Source organism: Acinonyx jubatus, chromosome C2 (assembly GCF_027475565.1).
Source record: "Acinonyx jubatus isolate Ajub_Pintada_27869175 chromosome C2, VMU_Ajub_asm_v1.0, whole genome shotgun sequence".
Lineage (NCBI taxonomy): Eukaryota > Metazoa > Chordata > Mammalia > Carnivora > Felidae > Acinonyx > Acinonyx jubatus.
The window spans coordinates 756,273-777,016 of NC_069384.1; the positions used below are offsets into that span (position 1 = coordinate 756,273).

The 20,744-nt window shown below is 40.5% G+C and overlaps 1 long non-coding RNA gene across 1 annotated transcript in view; it reads left to right on the top strand.

The window, feature by feature from the left end:
• Positions 1–1,073: 1,073 nt before the first annotated feature.
• LOC113594413 (uncharacterized) overlaps positions 1,074–20,744 on the top strand; it is a 28,159-nt gene continuing 8,488 nt past the window's right edge. Inside the window, exon 1 of the long non-coding RNA XR_008297451.1 lies at positions 1,074–2,928. This is a non-coding gene — a long non-coding RNA (uncharacterized LOC113594413). The remainder of the gene's footprint in view (positions 2,929–20,744) is intronic.

Sequence of the window (20,744 nt, forward strand, 5' to 3'; positions counted from 1 at the left end):
CTTCCTTCTGTCCTCTCCTCTTTTCACTCTTAGAAAAGTAAAATTTTGTCTTGGTTTCTCTTGTTCCCATCGGAATGAAGGTCTTTTTCATTCAGATGAATCAGAAATCTCTTATACTTAGCATTTTGCTACATACTTTTTTCCAGTCAACAGTATATCATGAGTACCTTTCCTTGTGAACACAGACAGGTTTATCACATAATTTTAGAGCTTTAAATATTATTAGTTTTTTAAAAAAGTAATGCCTCTTCTTTACATGCAACTTGGTAAAGTATTAAAAATACGGACACACATACAACAAAAATAATCTCTAGGCTGACCGTTGTTAACTTCTCTTGCCTTTTTGATTGAGGAATAATTCACACACAGTAAATGTGCCCACATCTTAAGGGTCCAACCCAATGAACTTTACATACATTTATACTTTGTGACCACCACTCAGATCAAGATATAGGAGGCTTCCATCATGACTCTTGCCAGTCAATAATGTTTCCCAGACATAATTATTTTGATTTCTAGCATGATATATTGGTTTTGCCTGTTCTTGAGTTTAATATAATTAAAAGCATTTGGTAGGTTTTGTATTGTGTTTGGCCTCTTTTGCTCAAATAGTATCTGTGAGATTAATACATGTTGTTATATATTTCATGTTGTTTCTGTTCTGCCGTATAATATTCCACTGATGAATGATAGCATAATTTATTCACTATCCAGTTGATCGACAATTGAGTTGCTTCTGGTTTTTGCTTTGTTATGAACAAAGGCAACATGAATGTTCTTGTGTGTGTTTTCCGGTAAGCATACACACTAATTTTTCTAATTTTACGTAGGGTGGAATTGTTGTATCAAAGGGAGATGCATATATAGCTTTAGTAGAAACTGTCAATTTTCCCAAGTAACAGAACCATTTTATATTTCAGCAGTGTATGAAAGTTACAGTTGTTTTACATCCTCACCAACATTTAGCACTATCAGTCTTTTTAGATGTCTGCCTTTCTCTGGGGTGTGTAGTAAGACCTCAGATTTTAACTTGCACTTCCCTGATGCTCTTCCATTCTTTTTAATGACTGCATGGTATTCCCCAGTGTGAATTTCTAGAACTTCTTTAGGCATTTAATTACTGGTGGACATTATCTTTGTTTCCATTTTTAATTCTTAAAAACCCTGTAGCATTACACATCCCGGACCCACACCTCAGAGTCTGCATGCAAGTATTGGTGGGCACAGGTCTCAGGGCACTTGGCACTGCAGCATAAAGCTCAAGGGAGCCAGACTGTCACGCAAAGCCCTTACAGCCTGTCCATAGCCTTCCGTCCAACATTATGCTGCCTTGTCTCATGGGACACAGGCACCTGGAACCAAACATCATGGAAACATGAGGACTTTCCCCTTCTGAACCCAGAGACACTGTTCAAGCAGTGTTTTCATCTCCTGTTTCTTGAAATGCTCTTTCCTGGGGTTCCCATTTCCTCTGACATCAGCATGGATGGGATACATTTCCTTGGCTTTCCTTTCCTGGCTGCTCTTTTAAACAAGGCATTTTTAAGAATAATAGTTTTCTGCCTGTTGCTGAAGCAAAGCAGACCAGCAAAAACAGAAGCGATCAGAGCAAGCTGTACAGCTTAGAAGCCCTCCTGCAGACTTGAGTCTTGCAGTCTCGGTCGGCCTGACCCATGCTGCTAAGATGGAAATCAGCAGCCTCCCTCACCAGGGACTCCTTTTTCTGCTCGTGTCAGGAAAAGTCTCCTCCATTTAGACCTAGAAGAACTCTTTCCTCTTTTAAGTTCCTGACCCTGGGAGAGCTTTGACTCCATCCAAACCCAGAAGGCTAGGAAAGATGACCATGAGTGAATGACACACCCAGCCCAGAAACCATTCCGAAAACCGTCCTAGGCTGTGGTGAAGTGTTCTGAAGTTGATCATCCCGGACTTAAATTTTGGCTCCCCAACTCTTTAGCCATGTCAGTCTGGGTAAGTAACTTTAACCTCTCCATGCCTCATTTGCCTCACCTGCTAAATATGGAAAGGAACAGGAATGATTTCATAAGATGGTTGTATCGGGGTGCCTGGCTGTCTCAGTTTGGGGAGTGTGCCATTCTGGATCCCAGGGTAGCAAGTTCGAGTCCCCCATCGGGTGTGGAGCCTGCTTAAAATCAGCATCCAGCAATCGTCCACAGTACTGTTGACACAGAAAGAGTACTGCTGACCGGATCTCCAGGGAGGAGGGAGGGGCTAACCAGGTGGTCCCATAAGAAGAGACTTCAGAGTGCTCGTGGCAGGGTCCATGGAGTTGTGGACAGGACGGGACCACCCAGAGTTCGAATCCGGGCTCTACCCCACTTTTCTCATCTCCCGATGGGCGTTCAGGCCTGTGGCCGGGGGCTGTCGGGGGTCCCATTGCCTCAGTGTGGACATCGCCAGGACGTGCTCAGCACCCCGCGATGCCTCAGGAAAGCTGTCCTTGCTGCACACACTACCGGGAACAGCAGGTGCTTCCAGCCCACACACCCAGAGACGCGGAGGTCCGGCGGTTTGGCGCCAAGCTCCCACTTCCTGTGGAGCCTCTTCGTTCGGCAGTGGCTCCTCTGCTGCTTTGGCCCAGGGCCAGACAAGGGTTCCCAGCCCTTCAGATCGCCCGGGAACCTCAGGGCACGACAGCCCCGCGCCCTGGAGAGACCTCCTCCACCGCCCCTAGGCCACGCCCCTGCTGCGTGCGACCTGGCCCTCTGGCCCAGCTGAAGAGGTGCATTTCCTTCCCCAGCCTGTGATTGGCTTAGAAAGACACACGTGATGCCTCGCTGGCCAATGGGGTGTGAGGACGATTGCCCTGGGGGATTCTGGGAAGGGCTCTCTTCTCGAGACAGAGGGGGAGAGAGAGAGTGCAAGAGGAGAGGAGAGAAGCAGAGAGCTCCATGCCTGGTTAGTCGGGTGAGTGCCTAGTGGTCCTATAATGAGGTCCCATGAGATGGTCCCAAGAGGGGGTCTGTGACATGGACTTCAGTGATGGTCCCCTGAGGTGGTCCTCTCTGGTGGTCCCATGATGGGGTTTGTGACATGTCCCTTGAAGTGGTCCCGTGAGGGGGGTTGTGACATGGTCCCCGAAGTGGTCCCGTGAGGGGGGTTGTGACATGGTCCCCGAAGTGGTCCCGTGAGGGGGCTTGTGACATGGTCCCCGAAGTGGTCCTGTGAGGGGGGTTGTGACATAACCTTGGCTGTGGTCCCATGAGGGGGTCTCGCTGAGGTGGTCCCGTGAGGGGGGGTGTGACATGGTTCCCCAAAGTGGTCCCGTGAGGGGGTTGTGACATGGTCCCCGAAGTGGTCCCGTGAGGGGGTTGTGACATGGTTCCCCAAAGTGGCCCGTGAGGGGGTTGTGACATGGTCCCCGAAGTGGTTCTGTGAGGGGGGTTGTGACATGGTCCCCGAAGTGGTCCCGTGAGGGGGCTTGTGACATGGTCCCCGAAGTGGTCCTGTGAGGGGGGTTGTGACATAACCTTGGTGGTGGTCCCATGAGGGGGTCTCGCTGAGGTGGTCCCATGAGGGGGGTTGTGACATGGTCCCCGAAGTGGTCCCGTGAGGGGGGTTGTGACATAGCCCCGGCTGTGGTCCCATGAGGGGGTCTCCTGAGGTGGTCCCCTGTGGTGGCCCCCATGTGGTGGTCCTGTGAGGCGGTCCCCGTGTGGTGGCCAGGTGACGTGGCGCTGTCTGGTCAGGACCCAAGGAGGGGGTGGGGGTGAGGGCCGCGGCGCCAAGTGGGCTTCTAGGGGGCGCCGTGGACTGCCGAGTCCACCGCTAGGCCAGCCTCAGGCTTCCCCTCGGCAGGAGGAAAAGGAAAGAGCAAACCCAGCCAGGGCAGGAAGAGCCTCGCTCCTCGAAGCCCGTCGCCCCGGTTTAGAGCCGCTCCAGCCCGGGGTGCGTGCCGAGGGACTTCGTCTTCCGGGGCCCCGGGCTGTGAGACGGTTACTGCCGGGATCTGCAGCCGGAGTTCTCCAGGAAGCCTGGCAGGAAGCTCGGCCCCCTCACCGAAGGAATGCTCGGCTGCAGCCGGAGTTGCTCTCATCTTCCTCCAAGTGGTGTTTGGGCAAAGTGTGTTGTTTGGTTTCTGTAGCTCCCACAGCATGTAAGGAATGCTAAGGGCTTCTCTTCCTCCCAGGCAGCGGCCGCTCCTTAAAATCACCTGGGCTGTCTCCAAAGCCGGCTGGGCCTGGGCTCCGGTCCAGAGGGTCAGAGTTACTTGGGCTGGGCTGGGCTGGGCCTGGCATCAGCGGTTCTAAGGGCCCCCTTGCCACTCCTGCCTTTGTGCTCTGCGAAGTCGGCTGGGAACCTCTGCCGTGGGGGCTTGACTGGGGTGGGACTGAGGGCTGCCTGGAAGAGACGGCAGCCCGTGGGGTCCATGTGCCGTCTCCAGTTCTCTGCTCAACTTGTACTTTGGGTCTACACGGCTGCCTCCGCTCCCTCAGCTGGTGGGGCGTGGCCTGACACATGGAGAGTCCCCCGTGGGTCTGGAACTTCTTGCTTCACCTGTGCGCTCCGACCTCGGGGGCGGGTGGGACCTTGCCTTCCTCAGCTCAGCCATCCCACAGGTGCTCTGCCATAGGGGAGTCTGAACCACACTATGGCTGCGCTGACAGCCTCTCCTGCCACATTTGGGAACCATCTGGGAGAAATGGAGCTCAAACACAAGCCTGAGAAGAAACTTCATTAGATCCAGCTGGCAAAAGATGAATAAATATGCAGAACGCAGGGACAGAATCCACAGAAACGCAACATGAAGGCAAAATTAGTGGGGAGCTGACCTAGGAATGCTGTCCTGCAAAACTCAAGAGAGTGGACAGCAGTGACTTGTGTGCATTGAACACTTCTGGGGTGCAAGGCACAGTCAGAACCTCCTTGTCCCTTCATCTCACAGCATGGGATAGGCACTTTTATCAGGTTTATAAGACTTCATTTAAACACTTCGCATCATACTTACCGAGTCCTAGGCACTGTCTAGGTGCTTTACAAAGACCACTCTAACCTTCAGACCAGCAGTCTACCTTGTGTGCTGTTACTGCTCCCATATCAGAGATGAACAAATGGAGGAGCCAACAACCAAGATCTGAATCTAGTCAGTTGACTCCAGTGCCTGTGCTCTTAACATTAGCGCCTAGCTACCTCTGGAACAGCAATCAGGGACCAACACCGGGAAGCTAGCAAGTCTGAGTTCAAGTCCTGCAAAGATTAGATAAGACTAGCCTTGACCCCAGCCTAGTGAAAATCCAAAGTTCCTAGGGATTTCTGCTAATTCATGGAGACTCTCACTCTCCTGACGTCTGTGCCCCAGCATCAAGGTCTGTACACTGTCCCTAGTCCTACTCTATATCCACCAGGTACAGGACTCCTCACATCTCAGTACCCCTCAGAAGCTTTAAATGAGAAACACCGACCATACTGAGTGGTACATGGGTGGGGGGGAGGAGGTTCGTATAAGACTCTAAGATGTGCCTGACTTTCTGAAGTCCACTTTGCTCTCTCCCAGCTCATATCCTACACAGTCTCAGTATTTTTCTTTTCCTTACTACATTTAAACTCCTCTAGTGACTTTAAAATCCTCTCTACTGTGCTGTACATCCACATCACCTTGTTTCTTTTCTGAAGGCTTGTTGCCCTCCTTGATCACAATGAAGAGAAGGAACCAACTCCTTTGCCTTTCTACTGTAGCACTTGTTAAGGAGTTCTTTCCAAGAAAACAAATGTTCTTTCCACCAAGACACCTCATACTAAATGAAACACTCATACTGAATGAAACAATTTTGATCAGGAAATCTTGCTTCTGTCCCTACCATATGTAAGAAGTAAAAGTACAAGATGGGAATGAGAAGCCTCTATGCTATATAGCCCCATCACTTGCTGGCTGAAGCTCTGGAAGAAGTTCCTGGTTTCTTCATCCATAAGCTAGGGATCAAAGTCACCACTCCACATTTTTGTAGAGTTGTCAGTTGCTTTTGGCTTAGGAGGTTGGGTGAAACCAGTTCTCAGTCTTACTACTCTCAAACACAAGGATATGAACAACACAGGGATTTGGAGAAGTTAAGCCAAGTAACAGCAAAAGTCTTTATTGTTGAAAGGGAGAGAGGCAGACCAGCTTGCTGCTGCAAAGCAGCACTTGCCTCCACCTTGCCTAGAAGCTGTGAAGAGAGAAGGCTGAAGTCAGAGTCTTGGGGAAAATGCCCACTGATCCTGTCAGCAGGAGTATGAATGAAATGGGAGTCAGCAGCCCTGGGAAAGGAGGTGAAAGTTTCAGAGAGAGTGGAGTCTTTCTCACCCCTTTCCTCTTGCCCCAACCACAGTGATGGTGATTTCTTCTGGGATAGGATGGGGTCACTAGCTGGCAAGGAGAATGAAAGATGGAACACCCAGTGCGGCTTGTCACCAACAACAGACAGAAATGTGGCCAAAGACAAAGAGAGGATAAGACAAATGAGAGAAGACCTCAGAGAGCAGGATGAGGGAGCTGGCACACTAAACGTGCCAGGGGATTCAACATGGTAGCCCTCAGCTGCCTGCTCTTAGCTTTTATTCCCTTCTGATTCCAGGGAAAGATATGAAAAGCACCAGCTTCCAGAAAAAGGTAAACTGGGCAAAAGCAAAACAGCTATTAGACTTGGGGGTGACACCTGAGATCCCTCTGCCTTGGACCAGATATGTTATGGGCAGGGTAGAGTGGATTCTTGTGCTGGCCATTGAACAGAAGCCAGAGCCCAGGCCTGCACCCAGCAAGGCACACAGTTTGACTTGGTCTTCTAGTTTGGGAGGGTCCAGTCCTCAAAGGGTCATAGATGGGGGGAGGGGAACATTGAGGTGATTGACCTGAATATATAAGAATAAGGAAAAGATTTAGCAAGAACTGAGCAAGGTACACATGAGCAAGAAAAATACAAGCAAAACCAACAGTTTTGCTTTTTTCAATAGGGCTCCTCAGCTGGACCACAGGGCACAAAAAATGATTAAGTGACTATTTTCTCAATTCTCCCAGGATGGTTTATGACTAGTACTATTCCAGATGCAGAGAAATCAAGTTGATTTGTTATCAGCAATGGATGCCTTAGGGTATTATGACTTATTTTTCTTGGGGAACCCAGTTAAGAAAGCCTGAGAGAAGCCTGATATGAAAAATTCTTTTCTGGAAGAAAAATATCCAAGGGTGAAAATCCCACAGGCATTTTCAGTTGGGGTGGTAACGCCAGTTATACTTAAAAAAAAAAAAAAGATTGCAGTGATATAATGATTAATGAGAGAGGTGAAAAAAGAAATTGCCCAGCCAAAGATGGCATGAGGACACTGAAGCACTGAGAAGTCAACAGGTGCTATGTCATGTCAAGCAGTCATTCAAGTAGAAAAGCAGGAAGTAGTCTCAAATATGAAATTTCTGGATGTTAGCTCTGTTAAATAAAATAAAACTCTTTAATTAAGAGATGAAAGGAAAACCTACAAGGCAAAGATAGGGGATGAGCACAGACTTAATACTATAGAAAAGTAAAGTCCCACAACTATAGGATGGAGTCTCAGAAGAAAATGTCATAAATGATGATAAAGTAAAATTGACAAAAGAAATCAAGAGGCTTGGGGAAGGGAGTATGAATATTAGAATATCGATCTCTCACAGTGGGATGGCACAGATATTTTCTAAGTTAAAAAAATCAAGAAACAGTTATAAAGGGTCCCAGAGAGAGAAGAACTTAAATAGAAATGAGCATGAATTAAAACCAGAAAAAATCAGAAAGTAAGCAAGGAGAGGAAAGTTGTGATGAAGAGGCACTTTCATGTCCTCTTTAGTGCGTGGTCAATAGATATTCTCTAAATATGCTAAATCTAAGAAAAGTGTTAGAGTATAATATATGAAAGAAAAAAACTGGAGTAATTAAACAGATTGAAAACCTTTCAAATTACCAGAAGGAAAACACCCAACTTCAGAAAGAAGAAAGTTAAATAACAAGAATGAGAAAATTAAAAAAAAAAATTATAAATAGAAAATGTAAGATGCTGGCATTAAGACAAAAAAATCTGTTATGCCAAATTCACATTAAATTAACTCATTGAAAGAAATAGCAAAGCCAACATATATGTTATAAATAAGAAATTAAAGTGATTCAGAAAAGACCCATTCAACCTTAGGAAGACAAGGCAGATTGAATTTAAGACACAAATTATGAAACAAGATAAAATGTCACTGTATATTTATAATGGAGATAAAATTGTCACAAATCTCAATACACCAAGTAATATAGCAATAAAAATATGTGAAACTGGCTACTTCTTTGGGACATGGGATTACTTTTCCCTATTCCACCCACTAAGTACAACTAAAAATCTGGATATTGTATATAAAACAAACCTAAAAAGATTCTACAAGGTACAGAAAAGAAGGGAGACCACCAGGGACATTAGGAACTGAGGAACAACATGGTGGTAAGTTCTCTGGGTTTTCTTTCTGCTTTATACATTTCAGTCTTGGAACTGAAAAAGCTGGTAACCTAGAAATAACAATGATGCAGACAAAACTAGTCCCAACAAAAGCTTGCTCTTGGATCAAGGAAAGGGATCGAATCAAAGGATCAGGAAAGGGACAACCTAGAAAGGCAGAAAACTTTGAGACATTAATCTCTCTATTCTAGTTATAAACCACATAAAAGGAAAACTATGGCCCCACTCCCACCATGCAAACAAAGGCCAAGTGGAGGAGCCTAGACTTTCACCCTCACAAGAATGATACTACAGAATGCCAAATAGAGAGCCAGGCTTTTCATCCCCATTAGTTGGAAATGAAGCATGACTCCTTGCAGCTCAGTGGAGACCACAGAAAGAATGGATTTCCACCTTTATCCATCAGTAATGAGGTATATTTCTCCCTCCTCACTGGAATGGTGTCAGTGGATCCTGTTGAAGACTTAGGACTTACATATTGCTCAGCAGGAATGAGGCCACCTCCAGTGTGGTTATCAGTGGAGACCACATGGGGAGCTGGAACTCCCTCCATCACCCAGAAGTAACAGAGTTCTCCTCTCCTTGTGTATCACTGGAGGGTTTCATGGGGAACAGGGACTTCTACCTCTATCTGACTGTAACAAGATAGTGCCCCTTCTCTTTGCCAGAGCACTGTCAAAGAAAGCCAACTAAAACAAGATTTAAAACAGATCCAGAATCTCATAACATAATACAAAAATGTCCTGATTTTAACCAAACATTACTAATTATACCAAGAATCAGGAGGATCTCAAAATGAATGAAAAAGACAATCAATAGATGCCAACACTGAGATAACAGATGTTAGAATTATCTGATGAAAATGCTTCAGTGAATAATTACAAACATGCTTGAAACAAATGAAAAATAGAAAGACCTCAGTAAAGAAATGGAATAGAAAGTCTTAAGAAATAGAAGGTATAAAGAAGAACCAAACAAAATTTAAAACTAAAAACTATAATAACCAAAATAAAAGCTCAACAAGGATGGGTTCAACACTAGAATGAGGAACTTGACAAGAAATTAAAAAAACAAACAGTAGAATGAGGAAAGAGTCCATGAACTGAAAGATAAAACGATAGAAATTAGCTAATATGAACAATAGAGAGATAATAGACTAAAAAAAAAATGAGCAGAGGCTCAAGGACCTATGGGACTGTGACAAATGATTTGACATTCATGACATCAGGGTCCCAGAGGGAGAGGAGAAAAAGGGTAGGATTGAAAAAGTACTCAGAGATTTTTCCACAAAGGTGCACAATCCATTCAATGGAAGAAAAATTGCCATTTCAGTAAATGATTCTGAAGCAATCGGACATTCATAAGTAAAAAAAAATGAACCTCCACCTAAATCTCACACTTTATATAAACATTAATTTTACATGGATCATAGAACCAAATGTAAAACATAGAAATAATGAAACTATTAGGAAAAAAATAGAAAAATTTTAGGATCTAGCACTAGGCAGAATTCTTAGACTTGACACCAAAAGCATGATACATAATAGGAAAATTTATAAATTGGAGTTTATCAAAATCAGAAATGTTTGCTCTGTGAATGATCCTGTTAAAAGGGTGAAAAGCTATAGAGTTGTAGAAAATGTTTGCAAACCACATATCTGAAAAGGTCTAGTAACTAAAATATATAAAGAACTCTCAAACTTCAACAGGGAGAAAGATAATCCAGCTAGGAAATAGGCAGAAGACATGAAGAGAAATCTCACTGAAGAAGATATTGATGGAAAGTAAACACATGAAAAGATGTTCAGCATCATTATTCATCAGGAAAATGCTAATTAAAAGCACAATGAGATATCATTGCGTATTTATCAGAATGGCTAAAATGAAGGATGGTGTTAGTACTAAGTATGGTTGAGGATATGGAGAGACTTACTTATATGATGTTGGAAGGAATAGAAAATGGTATAGGAATTCTGGAAAACAGTTTGGAAATTTTTTTAAAAATGCAACTATTGTATGACCCAGCAATTTTCATTCCTGGGCCTTTATCCCAGAAAATTGAAGATTTACACTCACACAAAAACCTGTAAACAAATGTCTATAGCAGCTTTATTCATAAAAGCCTCAAACTAGAAGGAACAAGTTGTCCTTCAGTGGGTGAATGGTTAAGCAAACTGTGGCATATCTATACCATGAAATATTACTCAGCAATAAAAAGAAACTAGCTGCTGATACATACAACACCTAGATAAATCTCTAGAGAATTATGCTGAGTGAAAAAACACTTATCCAAAAACACTTGTGAAATGACAAAATTAAAGAAATGAAAAACATATTAGTGATTGCTTGTAGTTAAAGGATGGAGTAGAAGTAGGAGGGAAAGGGATGTGACCATAAAAGAGCCCTAGAGGGATCCTCTATGGAACTGTTCTGTATCATAACTCTGTCAATGTCAATATCCTGGTTGTGTCATTGTACACAACACATTGTATAGTTTTATAAGATGTTACCATTGGGAAAAGTCGGGTAATGCATACACAGGGTCTTTCTACATTATTTCTTAAAACTGCATGTGAATCAATTGTCTCAGAATAAATTATTTAAAAAAATTTAAGTACATGAAACATTACAAAATTTGTTTCGCATTTGAAAATCAATAAATGTAATTCACCATGATAACAAACCAAAACGGAAAAAAAGCTATGATCATCTCAAAAGATGCAGAAAAGTATTTGATAAAATTCAATATCTTTTATTGATTAAAAAACACCCTAATAAATGGAGAGATATACTATGGTAATGGTATTGTTAAGACGTTCTTTCTCTCCAAATTGATCTATTGGTTCAATTAAAAATTTAACAGGCTAAAAGCATAAGAGACTCTTAAAAACTGAGAACAAACTGAGGGTTGATGGGGAGCGGGAGGGAGGGGCGGGTGGGTGATGGGTATTGAGGAGGGCACCTGTTGGGATGAGCACTGGGTGTTGTATGGAAACCAATTTGACAATAAATTTCATATATTGAAAAAAAAATTTAACAGGCTACTTTGTAGAATTGATAAGCTGATTTTAAAATTCAAATGGGAATGCAAAGGACCCAGAATAGCTGCAATCATTTTGAAAAAGAAGGTTGGGGGAATAATACTAATTTCGAGACTTATAAATTATAGTAATCAGGACAGTGCAGTATTGAAACAAGATATACAAATAGATCAATGGAACAGAATAGAGTCCAAAAATAGATCCACACATATATTTACAACTAATTTTTTTTACAAAGGTGCAAATGTAATTCAGTGCAAAAGAAGTCTTTTCAACAAATGGTACTGTGATAATTGTATAATATGTAAAAATGAGCACTGATCCATATCTTGAACCATATGCAAATATTAACTCAAAATAGATAATTTAAAACATAAAACTATAAAATTTATGGAAAAATTTTGGGTGTGGGCACTTTATACATATGACTCAAAAAGCAAGATCCCATTTTTTTTTTTTTGAAGAAAAAGCTGAAATGGACTTCATATACAACAACAACAACAACAACAAAACTTATGCTCTTTGAAAGACATTGTTATGGGAATGAAAAGACAAGCCACAGACTGGGAGAAAAAAATTGCAAATCATACATCTAATAAAGGACTTGTATTCAGCATGCATTAAGAACCCTCAAAACTAAATAATGAGACGAAACAACCCAATTTTTGAAAAACAGACAAAGGGTTTGAAGAGACACTTCAACAAAGAAGATATATGGATAACAAGCACAGGAAACCTCAACATCATGAGTCATTAGGGAAATACAAATTAAAACTACAATGAGATTAGAATGGCTACAATTTAAGACTGATCATACCAGTTGTTGGTGAGAATGTGAAGCAATTGAATTCTCTTATATGCTGCTGGTGGGAGTGTAAAATGGTACAACTACTTGGAAAACAGCTTGTTTCCTAAAAATTTAAACCTAAATCTATCATATGACCCAATCATTTCACTCTGAGGTTTTTACCTAAAAGATATGAAAAGGTATGTCCACATGAAAATTTGTATACAAATGTTCATAGCTGATAAATGTGTGGAGAAATGGTCATGGCCATGAATTATCAACAAGACTCCATTTTTTTGTAGACTTTTTGTGGGGGGGAAGTTTAGCAACATCTGTCATTTTTTCCCCAAGAGAAACTTAGTCCTCAGCTTGTGGGAAGTTGGCTCCAGGGTTAGCTCCTTCATTTGAACATTTTGGATCACTCTGGATATTCAGAAAGCTATAGAAATAAAACTGTTACAGAAATACACACTAAAATATGTTAGTTATGTGTTTGTGAGGAATTTTCTTTACATGCCCTATTTTCCTTGCTTAATTGGTATTAGTAAATTTATTCCAAATGAACACTTTGTTGAAAATATTTTAATTGTGTGGCTGTTAGTACTTTTGCAAAAGTTGCTTATTAAAACTTCTAAACAAAGGCTAATTTCATCAGTGACTATACTTGGTATTATTTTTATCCCTAAGTACTTCAGTGTGTGTTTCCTAAGAATAAGAACATTGTCTTACATAGCCAGTGCAGTGATCAAATTAGGAAACTTAATATTGACACAATGCCATCTACAGACTATATTCAAATTTTGATGATTGTCCCAATAATTCCCTTTATAGCATTTTTTCCTCTTCTGGCACATGATCCAGTCTCAGGTCACATGTTGCATTTGGTCGTCATGTCTCTAGTCTCCTTTAATCTGAAACAGTTACTCAGCCCTTCTCTATGTTTTGTGACTTTGACATCTTGGAGTAATATAGACCAGTTATTTTGTAGAACGTGCCTCAATTTGGGGTAGTCGGATGTTTCCTCATGATTTAGATTCTAGTTATGCATTTATATCATTACGTTATGGGCAGGAATACCACAGAGATGATGTTGTGTCTTTTTAGTGTACCCTATCAGGATGCCCATAATGTCTGTAAGTTTCAGGTTTGTTTTTTCTTTTCTTTTTTTTTTTTTTAATATAGGTGTTTGGTTCCTCTTAAACCATTAATTGAAAGAGTTTTCTTTCCCCACCAGCTTAAATCTTTGCTTTCCCTTCCCCTTTTAACCCATGTTTTTCTTCGGGCCTCTTGCACTCTCCCTTGAATATGTACAGTTCAGTGGTCATATGAATGGACACCCTTCCCATTATGGGTGGACACCCTGCCCCCTCCGTGGCCTTCTCCTTTCATAGACCCTCCACAGATACACACACTATACACACAGGGTAATTTGAGGTGGCTCATAGGCCTACATGTAAATGCTTAAACAAATGTTAGAAGAGAGTGTCCTCATGACTTGGGGTTAGGCGAAGATTTTTTAGGACCCACAAAAAAGCAATAACCATGAGATAAAAATGGAATATTAGACATTATAAAGATTGAAATCTTCTGCTTATCAAAAGATCACATTGGGAAGATGGTGATTAGACAAGTCATGGAGTGCAAAAAAATATGCAAAATATATGTAATAAAAGACTTGTATTCAGACTTTTAAAAGAACTCATACACAATTACACACATAGAACTAGAAAACCACACAACCCAATAAAATTGGGCAGGAGATTGTAACAGGCACCTCACAATGGAGTGACTAGTCAATAAGTGCTAATCATTAGCGATCAGGGAAAAGAAAATTAAAACCATGATAAGATACCACTGCACACCCACCAGAACACTAAAATTAATAAGACTGGTAATGTTAAGTGTTGACACAGATGAAGCAGCTATAATGCATACATTTCTGATGGAAATATAAAATGGTACAAACACTTTGGAAAACAGTTAAAACGTTAAACAGATACTTACCATACAATCCAGCAATTCCTCTTTTAGGTATTTATCCAAGAAAAGTGAAGATATTGGTCTAAACCAAAATCTGTACTGAAGAGTTCATAGCAGCCTCATTCATAAAAGCCCAAACCTGTAAACGCGTCCAATTATCATCAGTATGTCAAGGACTGACTACTCATCCATCAGACTACTCATACAATGGAAATCACTCTGCTCAACAACAGAAAGGAATAGATTCCTGACAATGTGGATGGACCTCAAAAACATTATGCTGGGTGAAAGAACCCAGAAAAAAGAGTGCATACTGTATGATTCCACTATTATGCAACTCTAGACCAGACAAATCTAATCTATAGTGTCAGAAGGATGTCAGTGTCTGCTTGGGGTATGGGATGAGGCCCAAGGTTGGGGATGCCAATATTCTTGGTTGTGGTAGCTGCTATGCAGGAATGCACGTTTGGCAAAACTTAACCTAACTATACACTAAAAACAGGCTCATTTTATTGTATATAAATTTGTTTTAGTAAAGTTGATTTGAGTAAAAAGAATACAAGGGTCATGATATTTATATTGTACAGGACACATTTGGGGCCAACAAACATTAAATGAGAGGAGGAAGGACCTCAGAGTGTGGGCTACTTTTCATAATGATTGCATTTCAGTGACAGCTATTTATGCAGCAAATGACACGGCCACAATTGTTATGAAGCAGAAACGATAGGACATAATAGGAGAAACAGAAAGAAATCCCACTATTAGATTTAGTGCTCTTCTATCAGTTCAAAACAGATCCAGGGGACACAAGGAGGTTAGAATGGAGAAGTCCGATATAGCATGATGTGGTAGGTCTTGTGAATAGCTGTTGCAGTCTGTGCTCTGATCATAAAGAACACACATTTTCTGTTCCAGGACACATAGAAGAATCATGAAAACTGACCACAAATTAGGCCACGTGAACATTTCAATTCGAGATAGAAATAATGTAAACAACATGATAAAACTAAGAATCAAAACAAAGTTTAAATGTTCTTTTGCCTGTGTATTTTAAAACTTTGTTTAAAAACTCTTGTGTCAAAGGATAAATACAAACCAATTTCAGAATTGCTAGAAGATGTTGGTAATGAAAACATATCAGAATCCAGGGAGTGTTGCTCAGGCAGTGGTCAGAGACAAACTTACAGCCTTATATTTATATCAAGAAAAACAAAAGAAAGAAAAATAAATAAATGAAATGTCACATTCCAAAATTAATAACAATTGAATAAACTGAAAGTAGCCATTAATAAGGGATGGTCAGAAATTAACAAGTTGGAAAACAGAGAAACAGTAGAATTAACAAATAAAAGCCCAGTTCTCTGAAAACAACCAACAAAATAAGTAGTAGATAACCTAATCCAGAAACGTAAAACCATATATACACATAGCAGAAGTCTTAAAAGGAAGAAGAGATGACCATCAAGATAGAGAAAATTAAATCTTAAGAGATTACTTATAACTCTAGGCTGAAATACCTGGGTGAAATGGTAATTTTCTATGACTTACCAAAATTGAGTAAATAAATACAGAATGTCAAAGCAGATGTAGTCACATAGAAAAATTAAAAACGTTTCTCTCCATCTCCCACCCCCAAATCACCATGCTTCAAAAGGAGCTAAGGAGAAAATTAGATGCCATCACCCATTTAGCCCATCCCCCCCCACCTCCCCTCTAGCAACCCTCAGTTTGCTCTCTGTATTTAAAAGTCTTATGGTTTGTCTCCCTCTGTTTTTATCTTATTTTTTCTTCCCTTCCTCTGTGTTCATATGTTTTGTTTCTCAAATTCTACATGAGTGAAATCATATGACACTTTTTTTCTCTGATTAATTAATTTCACTTTGCGTAATACACTCCAGTTCCATCCACATAGCTGCAAATGGCAAGATTTCATGCTTTTTGATCACTGAGTAATATTCCATTGTGTGTGTATCTATATATATATACATATAGATATATAGATACACACATATATAGATACACACACACACACATATATATATATATATATATATATATATATATATATATATATATATATATACCACAACTTCTTTATCCATTCACCAGTCAACAGATGGACATTTGGGCTCTTTCCATAATTTAGCTATTGTTGATAGCACTGCTATAAACATTGGGGTGCATGTGCCCCTTTGAATCAGCATTTTTGTATCCTTTGGATAAATACCTAGAACTACCTTTGTAGGGTAATTCTATTTTTAATTTTTTGAGGAACCTCCATACTGTTTTCCAGTGTGACTGCACCAGTTTGCATTCTCACCAACAGTGCAAAAGGGTTCCCCTTTCCTCACATCCTCGATAATCTCTGTTTTCCTGAGTTGTTAAATTTAGCCATTCCTACTGGTGTGAGGTGGTATCTCATTGTGGTTTTGATTTGTATTTCCCTGATGATGAGTGATGTTGAATTGAGCATCTTTTCATGTGTGTGTTAGCCATCGGGATGTCTTCTTCGGAAAAATGTCTATTTTATGTCCTTTGCCCATTTCTTCACTGGATTTTTTTTGGGGGCGGGGTGTTGAGTTTGATAAATTCTTTATAGATTTTAGATACTAAGTATTTATCAGATATTTTATTTGCAAATATCTTCTCCCATTCTGTAGCCTAACTTTTAGTTTTGTTGATTGTTTCCTTCACTCTGCAGAAGTTTTTATCTTGATGAAGTTCCAGTTGTTCATTTTTGCTTTTGTTTTCCTTGCCTCTGGAGACATGTTTAGTAAGAAGTTGATGTGGCTGAGGTCAGAGAGGTTTCTGCCTGTGTTCTCCTCTAAGATTTTGATGGCATCCTTTCTCTCACTTAGGTCTTTTATCCATTTTGAATTTATTTTTGTGTATGGTGTAAGAAAGTGGCCCAGTTTCATTCTTTTGCATGTCCTGTCCGATTTTACCAACACCATTTGTTGAAGAGACTGTCATTTTTACATTGGATATTCTTTCCTGCTTTGTCAAAGATTAGTTGACCATGTAGTAGTGGGTACATTACTGGGTTTTCTGTTCTATTCCATTGATCTATGTGTCTGTTTTTGTGCCAGTACCATACCGTCTTTATGACTCCAGCTTTGTAATGTAGCTTGAAGTCCAGAACTGTGATGCCTCCTGCTTTGCTTTTCTTTTTGAAGATTGCTTTGGCTATTCAGTGCCTTTTGTGGTTCCATACAAATGTTAGAATTGTTTGCTCTAGCTCTGTGAAAAATGCTGGTGTTATTTTGATAGGGATTGCATTGAATGTGTAGATTGCTTTGGGTAGTATAGACATTTTAACAATGTTTGTTCTTCTAATCCATGACCATGGGATTTTTCCCCATTTCTTTGTGCCCTCTTCAATTCCTTTCATAAGTGTTCTATACTTTTCAGAGTACAGCTCTTTTACCTTTTTGTTTAGGTTTATTCCTAGGGATCTAGGAATACCTCGATGTTTTTTTTGTGTGTGTTCAATTGTAAATGGAATTGATTCCTTGATTTCTTTTTTCTGCTGCTTCATTATTGGTGTATAGGAATGCAACTTTGCTGAATTCATGTGTTAGTTTTAGCGATTTTTGGTGGAGTCTTTTGGGTTTTCCACATAAGAGTATCATGTCATTTGCAAATAGTTAAAGTTGACTTCTTCCTTGCCAGTTCGGATGCCGTTTATTTCCTTTTGTTGTCTGATTGCTGAGGCTGAGGCTTCCAGTAGTATGTTAAATAGTAACGGTGAGAGTGGACATCCCTGTCTTGTTTCTGACCACAGAGGAAAAGCTCTTAGGTTTTCCCCACTGAGGATGATATTAGCTGTGGGTCTTTCATACATGGTTTTTATGATGCTGAGGTATGTTTCAGCTATACCTACTTTTTTGAGAGTTTTTTTTTTAATCAAGAATGGATGCTGTATTTGCCAAAGCTTTTTCTGCATCTATTATGAGGATCATATATATGGTTCTTATCCTTTATTTTATTAATGTGGTGTATCACATTTATCAATTTGTGTATATTGAACCACACCTGCAGCCCAGGAATAAATCCCACTTGATTGTGGTGAATAATTCTTTTAATGTACTGTTGGATTTGATTTCCTAGTATCTTGCTGAGAATTGTTACATCCAGTTCATCAGGGATATTGGCCTGTAATTCGCCCTTTTAGAGGGGTGTTTGTCTGGTTTTGGAATCAAGGTAATGCTGGCCTCGTAGAATGAGTTTGGAAGTTTTCCTTCCATTCCTATTTTTTGGAACAGTTTGAGAAGAATACATGGTAACTCTTCTTTAAATGTCTGGAAAAGGTCTGTATGCTGAAAACTATAGAAAGCTTATAAAAGAAATGAAGAAGACATAAAGAAGTGGAAAAACATTCCATGCTCATGGATTGGAAGAACAAATATTGTTAAAATGTAAATACTACCCAAAGCAATAGGTACATAGAATGCAATCCTAATCAAAATTGCACTGGCATTCATCTCAAAGCTAGAACAAACAATCCTAAAATTTGTATAGAACCACAAAAGACCCCAAATAGCCAAAGTAATGTTGAAAAAGAACACCAAAGCATCACAATCCTGGACTTTAGCCTTTACTACAAAGCTGTAATCAAGATAGTATAGTATTGGCACAAAAACAGGCACATAGACCAGTGGAATAGAATAGAGAACCCAGAATTGGACCCACAAACATAGGGCTAATCTTTGACAGAGCAGAAAAGAGTATCCAATGGAAAAAAGACAGTCTCTTAAGCAAATGGTGGGAGAACTGGATAGCAACATGCAGAAGAATGAAACTGGACCACTTTCTTATAATATGCACAAAATAAACTCAAAATGGTTGAAAGACCTAAATGTGAGACAGGAAATGTCAAAACCCTAGAGAAAAAAATAGGGAACAACCTCTTTGATTTCAGCCTCAGCAATTTCTTGCTCAACACATCTCCAAAGGCAAGGGAAATAAATGCAAAAATGAACTATTGGGACCTCATCAAGATAAAAAGCTTATGCACTGCAAAGGAAACACTCAACAAAACTAAAAGACAACTGACTGAATGGGAGAAGATATTTGAAAATGACATATCAGATAAAGGGTTAGTATCCAAAATCTATAAAGAACTTACCAAACTCAGAACCTGAAAAACAAATAATCCAGTGAAGAAATGTGCAAAAGACATGAATAGACACTTTTCCAAAGAAGACATCCAGATGGCCAACAGACACATAAAAAAGATGCTCAACATCACTCATTATCAGGGAAATACAAATCAAAACCACACTGAGATACCACCTCACACCGGTCAGAGTGGCTACAATTAACAACTCAGGCAACAACAGATGTTGGTGAGGATGTGGAGAAATGGAAATTCTCTTGCACTATTGGTGGGAATGTAAATTGGTGCAGCCGCTCTGGAAAACAGTGTGGAGGTTCCTCAAATAATTAAAAATAGAACTACCTTATGACCCAGCAATAGCACTGCTAGGAATATATCCAAAGGATACAGGAGTGCTGATTCATAGAGGCATATGTACCCCAATGTTTATTTTATTTTATTTTATTTTCAATATATGAAATTTATTGTCAAATTGGTTTCCATACAACACCCAGTGCTCATTCCAAAAGGTGCCCTCCTCAATACCCATCACCCACCCTCCCCTCCCTCCCACCCCCCATCAACCCTCAGTTTGTTCTCAGTTTTTAAGAGTCTCTTATGTTTTGGCTCTCTCCCACTCTAACCTCTTTTTTTTTTTTTTCCCCTCCCCCATGGGTTTCTGTTAAGTTTCTCAGGATCCACATAAGAGTGAAAACCTATGGTATCTGTCTTTCTCTGTATGGCTTATTTCACTTAGCATCACACTCTCCAGTTCCATCCATGTTGCTACAAAGGGCCATATTTCGTTCTTTCTCATTGCCATGTAGTACTCCATTGTGTATATAAACCACAATTTCTTTATCCATTCAGCAGTTGATGGACATTTGGGCTCTTTCCATAATTTGGCTATTGTTGAAAGTGTTGCTATCACTTTCAACAATAGCCAAACTATGGAAAGAACCCAAATGTCCATCAACTGCTGAATGGATAAAGAAGATTATATATACAATGGAATACTACTTGGAAATGAGAAAGAATGAAATCTTGCCATTTGCAACAATGTGGATGGAACTGGAGGGTATTATGCTAAGTGAAATAAGTCAGGCAGAGAAAGACAGATCATATGTTTTCACTCATATGTGGAACTTGAGAAACTTAACAGAAGACCATGGGGGAAGGGAAGGGGAAAAACAGTTTCGAACAGAGAGGGAGACAAACCGTAAGAGACTTAAATACAGAGAACAAACTGAGGGATGATGGGGGGGGGATGGGAGAGTGAGGGAAATGGGTGATGGCCATTGAAGAGAGCATTGGTTGGAATGAGCACTGGGTGTTGTATGTAAGCAATGAATCATGGGAATCTACCCCCAAAGCC